This window comes from Protopterus annectens, chromosome 3.part1 (genome assembly GCF_019279795.1).
Source record: "Protopterus annectens isolate FY-2018-M chromosome 3.part1, PAN1.0, whole genome shotgun sequence".
NCBI lineage: Eukaryota > Metazoa > Chordata > Ceratodontiformes > Protopteridae > Protopterus > Protopterus annectens.
Window position 1 is genome coordinate 1,646,390,227 of NC_056732.1, and position 11,586 is coordinate 1,646,401,812.

At 37.3% G+C, this 11,586-nt stretch overlaps 1 protein-coding gene across 1 annotated transcript in view; it reads right to left on the reverse strand.

Annotated features, from left to right (window-relative positions):
• The window catches only part of LRRD1 (leucine rich repeats and death domain containing 1), a 418,673-nt gene extending 407,340 nt beyond the window's left edge, over window positions 1–11,333 (reverse strand). Inside the window, exon 1 of the mRNA XM_044067671.1 lies at window positions 10,988–11,333. The gene's annotated coding sequence lies outside the window, so the exon portion shown is untranslated. The remainder of the gene's footprint in view (window positions 1–10,987) is intronic.
• Between the last annotated feature and the right edge of the window lie 253 nt (window positions 11,334–11,586).

An 11,586-nucleotide genomic window follows, 5' to 3' on the forward strand; every position in this document is an offset into this window, starting at 1 on the left:
CCTTGTTCTTTCCATTTTCAGTTTAAAATGGTTAATCTTCCCATTTTTGCTAAAGTTATATGTAATACTTTATTGCATTTCTACAGAATATGACTATTCTAGAATATCTCACATTTCCCAAATTCCAGATTATCTTTCCTCCACATAGTTTCTCTGTCTGTAATCTTTCATTTGTTAGAAATATTGTATGTTCTCAATGGCGGATTTAGGCTTTGGTGCAGGGGCGCACACCCTCACCCTTTCATGAGAACCCCCTGTACAACCTTGAGTAAAAAAAATAAATAAATAAAATAAAAATAAAAAAGTTATTTTAACTGTCTCGATTGAAATTGGAAAATGTACTACCAAAGTAGTGCACAGTTGAGAGATTAACACTGTCCGCAGTATGTTTTCCCATTTCATCTCACAGATATTTTACTGTATTGTACACTATGTATTTGTTTGCTGTTTGCGTCGCAAGTCCCAGTGGAAGACCCAGTTGGAGGAGACAGTCAGGCAATCTGACCATCCTAAGTTCTTGAGTGGCTCTTCCAACTGCATCTCACATCTTGACTGAGAAAGCACTCAAGAAGAGGAACTTGCCTAAATAAGACGCAGGGTAAACAAGACAGAGGTATTTAAAGCTATTGGTTTACTGCTGCTACAGTTTGTATACTATCATCATTTTAACTATATATTCATTTCTTTTACTAAAACCCCTACGTTACTACACCTTGAAGTCCCACTATTTAATTTGCTATACTTTTAAATGCGATAGCGCTAGCCATTTTTGATTTGCGGTTATTTGCAAAAACTGCGGTCGCGCCTAATGCCAAGTGAATTCGCCTATGCATTTATTTAGCTTTTCCATAGCTATTCAGCCCAGCCTTTCACTTCACTTTTCAGCCCAAATAAAGAAACATGCACGAAGACTTAGGAAAGTATTTAATTTTATGACGGAGTGAAGCATGCACACGTTACATTTGCATTTCTTTATTTTCCTCAGAAAAAGCTGTTCAGGAATTTCTTGTATTTTTTTTCAAGCAGTTCTAAAAGTGCAATAAGTCAGGAAATAGAGGAATTCTGCAGCTAGTGGGAAGTTTTGTGGATTTTGTATTTTTTTTCAAGCAGTTCTAAAAGTGCAATAAGTCAGGAAACAGAGGAACTCGGCAGCTACTGGGAAGTTTTGTGGATTTAATTTTTCAGGTACAAGAAATCATCTAGTTAACCAATTAATAAAGTGTAAGTGCCTTTATTGAATTATTTCAGATTTTGCCTGGTAACCGCATATTAAATGTAAACAGCATACACAACTTAAAAGGGCATTCAAGTCGAGTGCTTTCATTCTAAAATTGTGTTTATGCTATCTACAAAAAACTAGTCAAATCGTGCAGGCATAGTTTTCTCCTTGACTGGCACAACAGACTAACTAGGTGCCGATTTGTGACATATTTTATAGAGTAAAAATATGCATTATTCTGTTTTATTTCATACTTGTGACAGTGCATTTCAGGCATGGATTTTGCATGTAAAGTGTGAAACTTATTTTGTGTTCCCTTTGATATACAATATGAATGATTGTCAGGAATAAGTCATTGGTCTATTGCTCAACCTTGCCTCTTGAATTTTTAAATTCAGTAAGTTAACTTTTCTGATGTTAACTGTTGTCTCTGTTGTAGACTTGTTAGTTAAACAGTATATGTTATTTTTTTTCTCCCAAGAGGCTTGATTTGTATTCAGCCAGGATGGAATTCCTCTACATCTAAATCTTTTCAGTCGTTCTAATTTCTTGTGGGTAAATCTAGCAAAGGAAATTAATTTCCTGTAACATGTTATGTGACTAACAGCATAACAGTAATTAAGTTACTTAGGTGTATAATGGAATGCTATTTTTGAGTCAATTTATTTTTGCCAAGTATATTTTGAGCATTCTGATTTGCTACTTTTACAATATATGGTGTATGCAGTTTGTATTAGTTTTATAATATATAATATATAATATAGAGATGTGTTTCTGATTTGCCATGCACTAATATTATTTTGATTTAAAATTGTATTTTTTATACATATGTTAACCAGACAAGCCACCAAACACAATTATCCGTATTCTGGGATGACCCAGGAGAATGGCTTGGGTAAGTGATTTGCTCATAGTCAAATGGCAGGGGAATTGAAGGTAGAAGGAATGATTTCTTGTACCTCTGGTTACAGGAAGTAGTACATTAACAGTTCAGACTCTATCCTTTGTGCTGACAGATTTTACTCCCTTTACATGGTATTATATAATATACAGCTTTGTTTTCTTTTCACACCACCAACTTTACATGTAGTATTAACTTCCCCAGATTTTGCAGACTTGCCTTGATTTTGTCTCATATCATTTGCCTTGTTTTTGTTTCTGCTTTTCTGGTAAATCACTGAGGATTACAGCCAGTCAATAATGCCAGATGTTAGAGCTTCATACTTCTTACTGTTTACAAAATGCACGTTGATGCAAAACCTGCTGTTCTTGTAATTGTTTTATGTGAATTAGAGTAATATTTGAAAAGTGACCCTAATGTTTTGCCTTTGTCCCCCCATTATTTTTGTTTTTGTCCACGCATTATGAGGAAAGAAGTTAAATATGAAGGTCTTGTCCAGCTTAAGACTCTTTCCCTGGTCTTAACTGCTTGTTGGGTAATTTGCAAATGTATCATATAAAATAATTTCCTTTAACTTAATGTGTAATAGCATAACCTATACATCATCATCTTCTTTCAGCTGTTCCCATTAGGGGTCGCCACAGCAGATCACCTGTTTCCATTTCTTCCTGTCCTCTGCATCTTGCTCTGTCACACCAACCACCTGCATGTCCTCTCTCACCACATCCATAAACCTTATCTTAGACCTTCCTCTTTTCCTGTTACCTAGTAGCTTCACCCTTAGCATCTTTTTCCCAATATACTCCACGTCCCATCTCAGCACATGTCCAAACCAATGTAATCTTGCCTGTTTGACTTTGTCTCCAAACCTTCCAACCTGGGCTGACCCTCTAATATACTTATTCCTAATCCTGTCCACCCTCGTCACACCCAGTGCAAATCTTAACATCTTTAACTCTGCCACATCCAGCTCAAACTCCTGCCTTTTTGTCAATGCCACTGTCTCCAACCCATATAACATAGCTGGTCTCACCACCCTCTTGTAGACCTTCCCTTTCACTCTTACAGGTACTCGTCTGTCACAAATCACTCCTGACACTCTTCTCCACCCACTCCATCCTGCCTGTACTCTCTTCTTCGCCTCTCTTCCACACTCATTGTTACTCTGAACTAGTGATGCCAAGTATTTAAACTCATCCACCTTCGTCACCTCTACTCCTTGCATCCTCACCATTCCTCTATCCTCCCTCTCATTCACACACATATATTCTGTCTTAGTCCTGCTGACATTTATTCCTCTTTTCTGTAGAGCATATCTCCAGGGTCTCCTCCACCTGTTCCCTACTCTCCCTACAGATTACAATGTCATCTGCAAACATCATAGTCCATGGGGACTCCTGTCTGATCTCGTCTGTCAACCTGTCCATCACCATTGCAAATAAGAAAGGGCTCAGAGCTGATCCTTGATGTAACCCCACCTCCACCTTAAATGCATCCATCACTCTCACCGCATACCTCACCACTGTCACACTACCCTCATACATATCCTGTACCACTCTTACATACTTCTCTGACACTCCCGACTTCCTCATACAATACCACAACTCCTCTCTAGGCACCCTGTCATATGCTTTCTCTAAGTCTACAAAAACACAATGCAATTCCTTCTGACATTCTCTGTACTTCTCCATCAACACTCTGAGCAAAATGCTAGATGAGGTCTGTTTTCAGGTAGTCATGTTTTTTTCTAAGTGTATTTTAGGTATTCAGATTTGCTGCTTCTGTAGTGCTCTCTGTATGCAGTTATTTTATTATGCATAACTTATTTGAGGGTTTGTTTCTGCTTTCCATTTTATTAATTGTACTGACACTTCAACTGATTTTAATTTATATCCTTTATCATTTTCTAAACACCTTCCTACTTGAAAAAAAAAAAGCAAAGGTGAAGACCAATGGATGGGAAACTGGAAATTCAATCCTGATCTGGCCCCCATGTCTTTGATAGGCAGAGGCAGGCAGTGATATGCAAACTAACATACCCCACCACATAGCTTTTAGAAACTTCCTAACATACCCCCTCTTAATAAATGCACATGATACATGAGAACACAAATGGATTGGAGTGGATAGGATTGGATTGCGTGGCTAGGCTTATAGGGGCCCTAGTCATTAGCCTAGTATATACCTGTGACTGTATTTACAGATGCTGTTTGTTTGATATGATTTATGTCAAGTCATTTGCACAGCAGAGGCTCCTCATTTAATACAAATACATTTCTGGACATCATATAGTGAAGACTTGTTTAACTGATTTAGTAATTGTTAAGTAATTACACTGTAAGATCACTGATGACATGTGCTAAAGACTGCCTCCATGAACTTTAGGAAAGTAACCGAAGCAACACTGACTGAAACACAGTGCAAAAAAGTAATGTTTGTGTGTGGTACAGCTGTAATTATTATTGCAAATTTCCGGGACATAATACATGGAATTAAATATGGGAGTGCTGCCAGATACGTGTGTGAATGTTATGCTACAGTGAATGTACCACATACATTTGACAGACTTGTATGTTATATTGAGGTGTTCATCTTGATCTGCCAAACAACTGTGCAGATGGCATACTGTATTGTTCATAGCACATGCATACATTTAACAGCCCTGCATATCACATCAGGATAATCTTGTATTTCACATATATGCAGCATCTCAATTGCTTGGCATGAAGGGAGACATCATAATCCATCCAGCATGAGCCTGCAGCACCTAAAGATGCAGTGTGAAAAGCTGCAGATGAGTGGAATAAAGATACAAAATGCTCCATCAGCCATCCAAATCTCTATACTTCTACAGTATGTCATTCTTCCTTTTCAGTAAAACAGTTTGTATAATCCTGGCAGCTAAATCCAGGACATTATGACTTCCACACTTGTGTGTGTGTGTGTGGGGGGGGGGGGCTTGCAGACCGATGGAGCAGTAGTAGAGTATATACAGTGTTACCTGCAGGGGTACTGTTCCAGGTTCAATTAACTCTCTGGACACCAGCAGTCAGGAAGAGAAAAAAATGAACAGCAGTTGCTGGTTTATATACTTGGAAGGAGTATGCTTTTTACTATAATTCTGCCATATGCAACTCGCCAAAAAGCCCATAATCTAGGTAGACAGTAAAGGGTGAAAAGCTAGAGTGCCCCTGCTCATTGTGGGAACAGAATGGCATCACTGCCACTAGTATGAAAAGAGGATGACAACACTGTCTCTAGAGTGACCTACAGATGGCAGGATGCCACAAACTGTGATGCCAAAATGTCTGGAGTCAATGTGGTTTGAATCCCAGTACTGCCAACCAGTGGTGAAGTAATAGCAAGAAACTGCACACAAGTGTAGCTCAAAGCAACCTGGCTGAAACAGCAAAAAATACATAGATGTCCTTTTCATATATGCTGTCAGAGCATTTCAAAGTGGCCTTTTAACAGCCCACTAAATCCCAGTGTTTTACTTACCAGCCCTTTCTCACTGGCCTACCTTTCAGACTGCGCCATCCCTTCTGTAAATTCCTGGATCCGCCACTGGTTCTAATATAATTGCATCTACATCACATGCATTACGCCACTCCAAAATTCCTATTCTTCTTACTATATTCTTTATACTATTCATGTTTACAGAAAGCACTCTAAAATTTTCATTTTCCCCTTTCCTTTGATTCATGGTTTCATAAATTCATAGCTAATTACTAGGCTAGCTGCCTTAATGCGCTATTCTAAGCCTAGCCAATTTTCCTCCCAAAGGCAAGAATTGCTGTTCTTATGTGCATTAAGATTGTGTGTTCGTTTAAGTAGTTTATTGTATACAAACACATGAAGATGGATAGCAGGAACATTAAACTTAAACTAACTGACTGACTACATACTTGCATGCTCTCACTCTGGCTGCTCACTCAAAATGGCACTATAGCTCGCACATGCTCAGTACTTATATGCATGTGCTGACTCACTGGAAAGCTTCTTAAAGGTATATCATACACTGCTCCACAAGAATCAAACACTTTACCTTATGTCTGAAAGTCAAACACCTTAACCATTATACCAACCCCCAACTGTATATATTCTTTTTCATCTATTTCCTTTTTTTTCTTTTGCACTTGTCCCTTTAAATTTTCTTTGTCTGTCTTTTACCCTTTTACTAACAGAATTTTTTATTTTACTATCTCTCAGTGTATGTCTTCTTCATTATTTATTTGGGAGCTTTCCTCTATGTCCTCATTATTATTTTTTTCATCTAATCTGAATCTTCTTCTATTTCTTCTAATTTTTTTCTCTTTGTTCAGTTTCTTTTCTTTCCTTACTCCTATTTTCATTTTTACAATCAATCCACAAATGTCCAATTTTGTTATATTTATAACATTTCAATTCACATTTTTGCATCGTCCCATTTTCCCACAAATATAACATTTTCTTTTACCTCAGTTACTTATCAAATGTCCTTATTTTCCACAAAACGAAAAAAAAAAACATATTTTGGGTTGTCCCAGGTATATCATGACACCCCTATTACCTTCCACATTTAGCATGCTTAGTATATGTATAATTTTTCTCTTTAACACAGTATTACAATCCCATCTACCAGTCCACAAACCTCTTTTATCATAAACTTTTGCAATGTTCAGTACTTCTTTACATAAAGTTTTCAAATGTCCTTTCAAAATCTCTCTTCCCACCTCTGTTCAAAATTGTACATGAATTTTCTTCCCTGTATACCTGTTTAATACTTTTATCACACAAAGATTCCATGGGTTACAATCTTTCTTTTTTCATATTCTCCAAGGAAAATTTCCATGGAAAAAAGTCTTGAATACAATGTCACAAAATCTCTCTTTCTTAATAAGAATAAATTCTTATCAAATGTACTTTTGCACCCAAACGAGCTACCACTTCATACCTGTCCACTTCTTTGTCTTCTTACTTTGAATCCTTACCATGTACTTTAATTTTTTCATTTTCTTCTGCCCTTTTTTTCTTTTCTGCTACTCCTCTTTTGCTTTATTTTACTTTCATTGCATATGTTTTCTTTTCCATCTCACCACTATTCTTCAGGATTGTCTCTGTAGCCTCATTTAATGTTTTCTTCATAATGTCACCCCAGGAAACATCTTCTTAATTTCCTGGTTCACTCTGCATCATCATCATTTCTTTAAGTAAAATATCCTGCAACCCTTCCGACTGGAGGGTTGTAATTATACATCCATCATTTGCAAACTCACCTTCATCAAATAGATTTCTTTGAAACATCTCCTTCAAATCCTGCACATATTCTCCAGTCTTAATATTGGCTTTCTCCTCCATTCCTCTCACCACTCCATTATCTCCTTCTCTCTTTCCATCTGCCTACCTGTTTCTCCATGCTGCCTCTATGCCTGGAATGAAAACAGGATCTGCTCGTGCAAAACAGGTTCCACTAGCAACAATGATGAGCAGGGGAAGTTCCCTGATGCCCTAGCCAATTTTTCCCAAGTAGTATAAATACCACCTTGGATCTCCTCTGAAAAGAGGCCATTAGCCTTGTGGGACTAACCCAGCCAATTAAGTGTAAGTAAATAAATAAATGTGATAGTCATCATACAAAAGAAACTACAAATATACATATTTTAGTGGGTGACCATTTGGTCAATTTTATATTTTATTAGTGTTTTTTTTCATTAGCTTAATGTTGCCCAAACTATTTTCTATCACACTACAACTCAGACACTGAGGTAATGGTTGGTGGGAGTCAGCTATTCCACTTGGAGTTTGAGTCTAGTTCCTTAATATGCATTATCAGCCCAACATACCCCATTACATGAGCCCTATATGTCAAGTCAATAGATTTGATAAATAACAAAGAGAGGCAGGAGATGTGGTTTAACATTCATGAGGTCTACATTCCAACTGATTTCTCTAAATGCAAGGCACATGACATGATGATCACTGTAGCTGGATCACTGGCCTTAAACTACATACCCATACATAATATCTACTATTTTAATATATCTGACAGGTACCAGGCATTGCAATGATCACTGTAAATGAACCTTAACACTAGAATAAGCATGTCATTGTCTGTTTACAAAAAAATGAAACCTTTAAACATTATAGTCATTTTAACTCTGGAACAAGCCATATATATGTCTGGCTTCTGTACTGGTCTAATATATCTTATAGGTGCAATCCAGGAGACCACGAAGAGTCTAGCACAGTTTTCACAGTTGGCCCAGAACACTGTCTAGTTAAGTGGCTTGCTCAGAGTCATACAGCAGGCAAATGGCAGCTATGATAATCAAAACCCCTGCTACAGGAAGCAGCTTGTTAATAGCTAACAGTCATAATCCTCTGAGCTAACTGCCAGATATGAAGAACAACATAACTACTTACACTAGGTATTTACGAGACTACTTACAATACATATTTATGGGACTTCTTATACTGGATACTTACAGGACTACTTACACTGGATATTTATGGGACTGCTTACATCAGATATTTATGGGACTACTTACATTGGATAATTATGGGACTGCTTACAATGAATATTTACAGGAACACTTACAATGGACATGTACGGAACTGCTTACACTGGATATTTACAAGACTACTTACACCAGTTACTTACAGGACTAATTACACTGGATATTTATAGGACTGCTTACACTGGATATTTACAGGACTACATACGCTGGATATTTACGGGATAACTTACAATGGATATTTACAGGACTTCTTACACTGAATACTTACAAGACTGCTTACACTGGATATTTATGGGACTTCTTACACTGGTTACTTACGGGACTACTTACTTAGATATTTACAGGACAACTTGCACTGGATATTTACAGGACTGCTTACACTGGATATTTATATGACTACACACACTGGATATTTATGGGACCACTTACACTGGATATTTATAGGAGTACTTACACTGGCTATTTTTAGGACTGCTTACACTGGATATTTACAGGACTGCTTACCATGGATATTTATGGGACTTCTTATACTAGATACTTATGGGACTACTTACAGTGGATATTTACAGGACAACTTGCACTGGATATTTATAGGAGTACTTACATTGGCTATTTTTAGGACTGCTTACACTGGATATTTTCCAGGACTAAGAGCACTGGATATTTATGGGAATGCATACACTGGACAGTTATGGAACCGCTTACACTGGATATTTATAGAAGTTACACTGGATACTTACGGAAATACATACACTGGATATTTTATAGGACTACTTAAACTGGATATATATACAGGACTACTTACACTGGATATTTATGGGACTACATACTCTGGATATTTATAGGAATATCTGTACTGGATATTTACAAGACTGCTTACATTTAATATTTACAGCACTGCTACTAAAGCTCCATGCACTACAAAAAATTATGATCCATTCTTAATCCCCCATTATGTGTTCTTGACATGAATGCCAAGATTCACCTCTCAAGGTTTACTCTCAAAGACATAGTAAAGTGACTACAATCAGAGACCCAATTATAATCCTCTATGTTATACATTTAACAAAAGAACTCTCTTTTGATTAAACCACAGTTTGGCACCCACATTTTGTCTGTTTTACACCATCCTCCCAAAAATGCAATCACTAATTGTGTAGACATTGCTCTTCGGCATAAAAATATAAAGTGCACTTCAACGTAATAGCCTACATGTCCCACAGTATGCATATGCTCAGTAAGAAAAAGCATACTCTATGACTACTTACCACCATTGGCAAATTAATTCTATGCAACTTATTTAGTTTAAAAATTATTCTGAACATCTTTTTAATAAGCAGGTATTGAATAACACCAACAGATCTTACAAGAGTGTTCAGCATGCTACATTTAATTTATTTCATGATCAGATAGCCCCTCAAGCTTTGCCCTTGGAGCAACTCATGACAGCATGAGAAAATATACCTTACAAAATACTCCATTAATAATTACTGGATAGTGATTGGTTCACTTTTTAAACTTACAATAAAGTAAGATGGCAAGGCACTTGATATCTAAATAAACAGCATAACATGCTTTACCAAAAAAAAAAAACAACTACATTTGAAATGGTTTGCTCAGGACTATACAATCCTAGTAGCAGATTCAAACCTGAAGTAACTCAAGTGATCCTTCTGTCTGCTGCCTAGCATTTTATTTTGCTTATCTAACCTGCGCAATACCACTTAGAAACTGATAGCTGTCTACATGTACTCTACAGATGTAGAATAAAAACGTGCAACAGGACAGGTAGTGACAAAAACAAAGGTAGCTCATTCATTCCTGTCTGATACCCACTTTTTCCTGTTTAAAGTCCCACAGATGACAACACTTACTTCAGCAAGCAACAGAAATTAGCCAGGGAACCAGCCCTGGACAGGATGCCATCCCATCAAAGGACACACAGATACAAATACTTGTGGGCAATTAAGAAGACAGCAAAGCCAGCTAAACATGTTTTTATAATCTGAGAAGAAACTAGACATTCCTGCAAAAATCCTCATAGCCATACAGATGAGTGTACAAATAAAGCACTCTAAACTTAATCCCATTTAAGCCTAACAGTAAACCTGCAATCACACATTCTCTGCTGTTCTTTATTACTGATGTATACTATTGAGACACAGGTATTGGAAAGCAGTCAAAGCACAGAGGCAGTGTTGTACTGGGGATCGATGGCAGGCCACAGTTAACAGGCAGCGCAGAAGGGGGCACAGCGGAGCAGGATGTAGGATCTGAATTTATGAAAGACGGATTCAAGGAAAGGAAATCCCAATGAGCATGAAGATTTGCTTTTGTCAACACAAAAACACACACGGGTCAGATTACCTGGACAAGCAGGAGTTCGTTTTCCGAGTGACTGCACGGCGGAGTCGTTTTGGCAAGCCTGAAACCTGCAATAACCTAACGAAGTCGCTTACGGCATTTCTTCACATCACAGTATCACATAGTTCAGAACAGTACTTTTACGGTGATTTACCGCCTACAGATTAGTCTCAGGTGAGTTGTACGCCGTAAACACCTCTGCTTAGGGTCTTTAGTAGCAGGACTCTTAGTGACTGTATTAGGTCAGTCGTTTCCCTCATTACCATGGCTGCGTGTACACAAATAAGCACGGGGCAGTGAATCTTGAAACGCCTGCGTCGCTCATAAAATCGGATATATTTCAGGCCACATTTTATACTGTAATGCTTAAGTAGTGGCGCCTTTGGAATTTGGATCAATGGATACTCGAGACAGGATATAAAATATTTTAATTCAAATTCATTAATGTGTATAACGATAACTTATGCTTAAGGCAAGAAATGCATAAAACAAAATATAAATTAATCCAGAATGCAACATATAAATTAATCCAGAAACCGATAAATAAAACAAAAAATAATCATGCTTGAGCTAACCAAATAAAAGTACAGTTCGTGGCTACT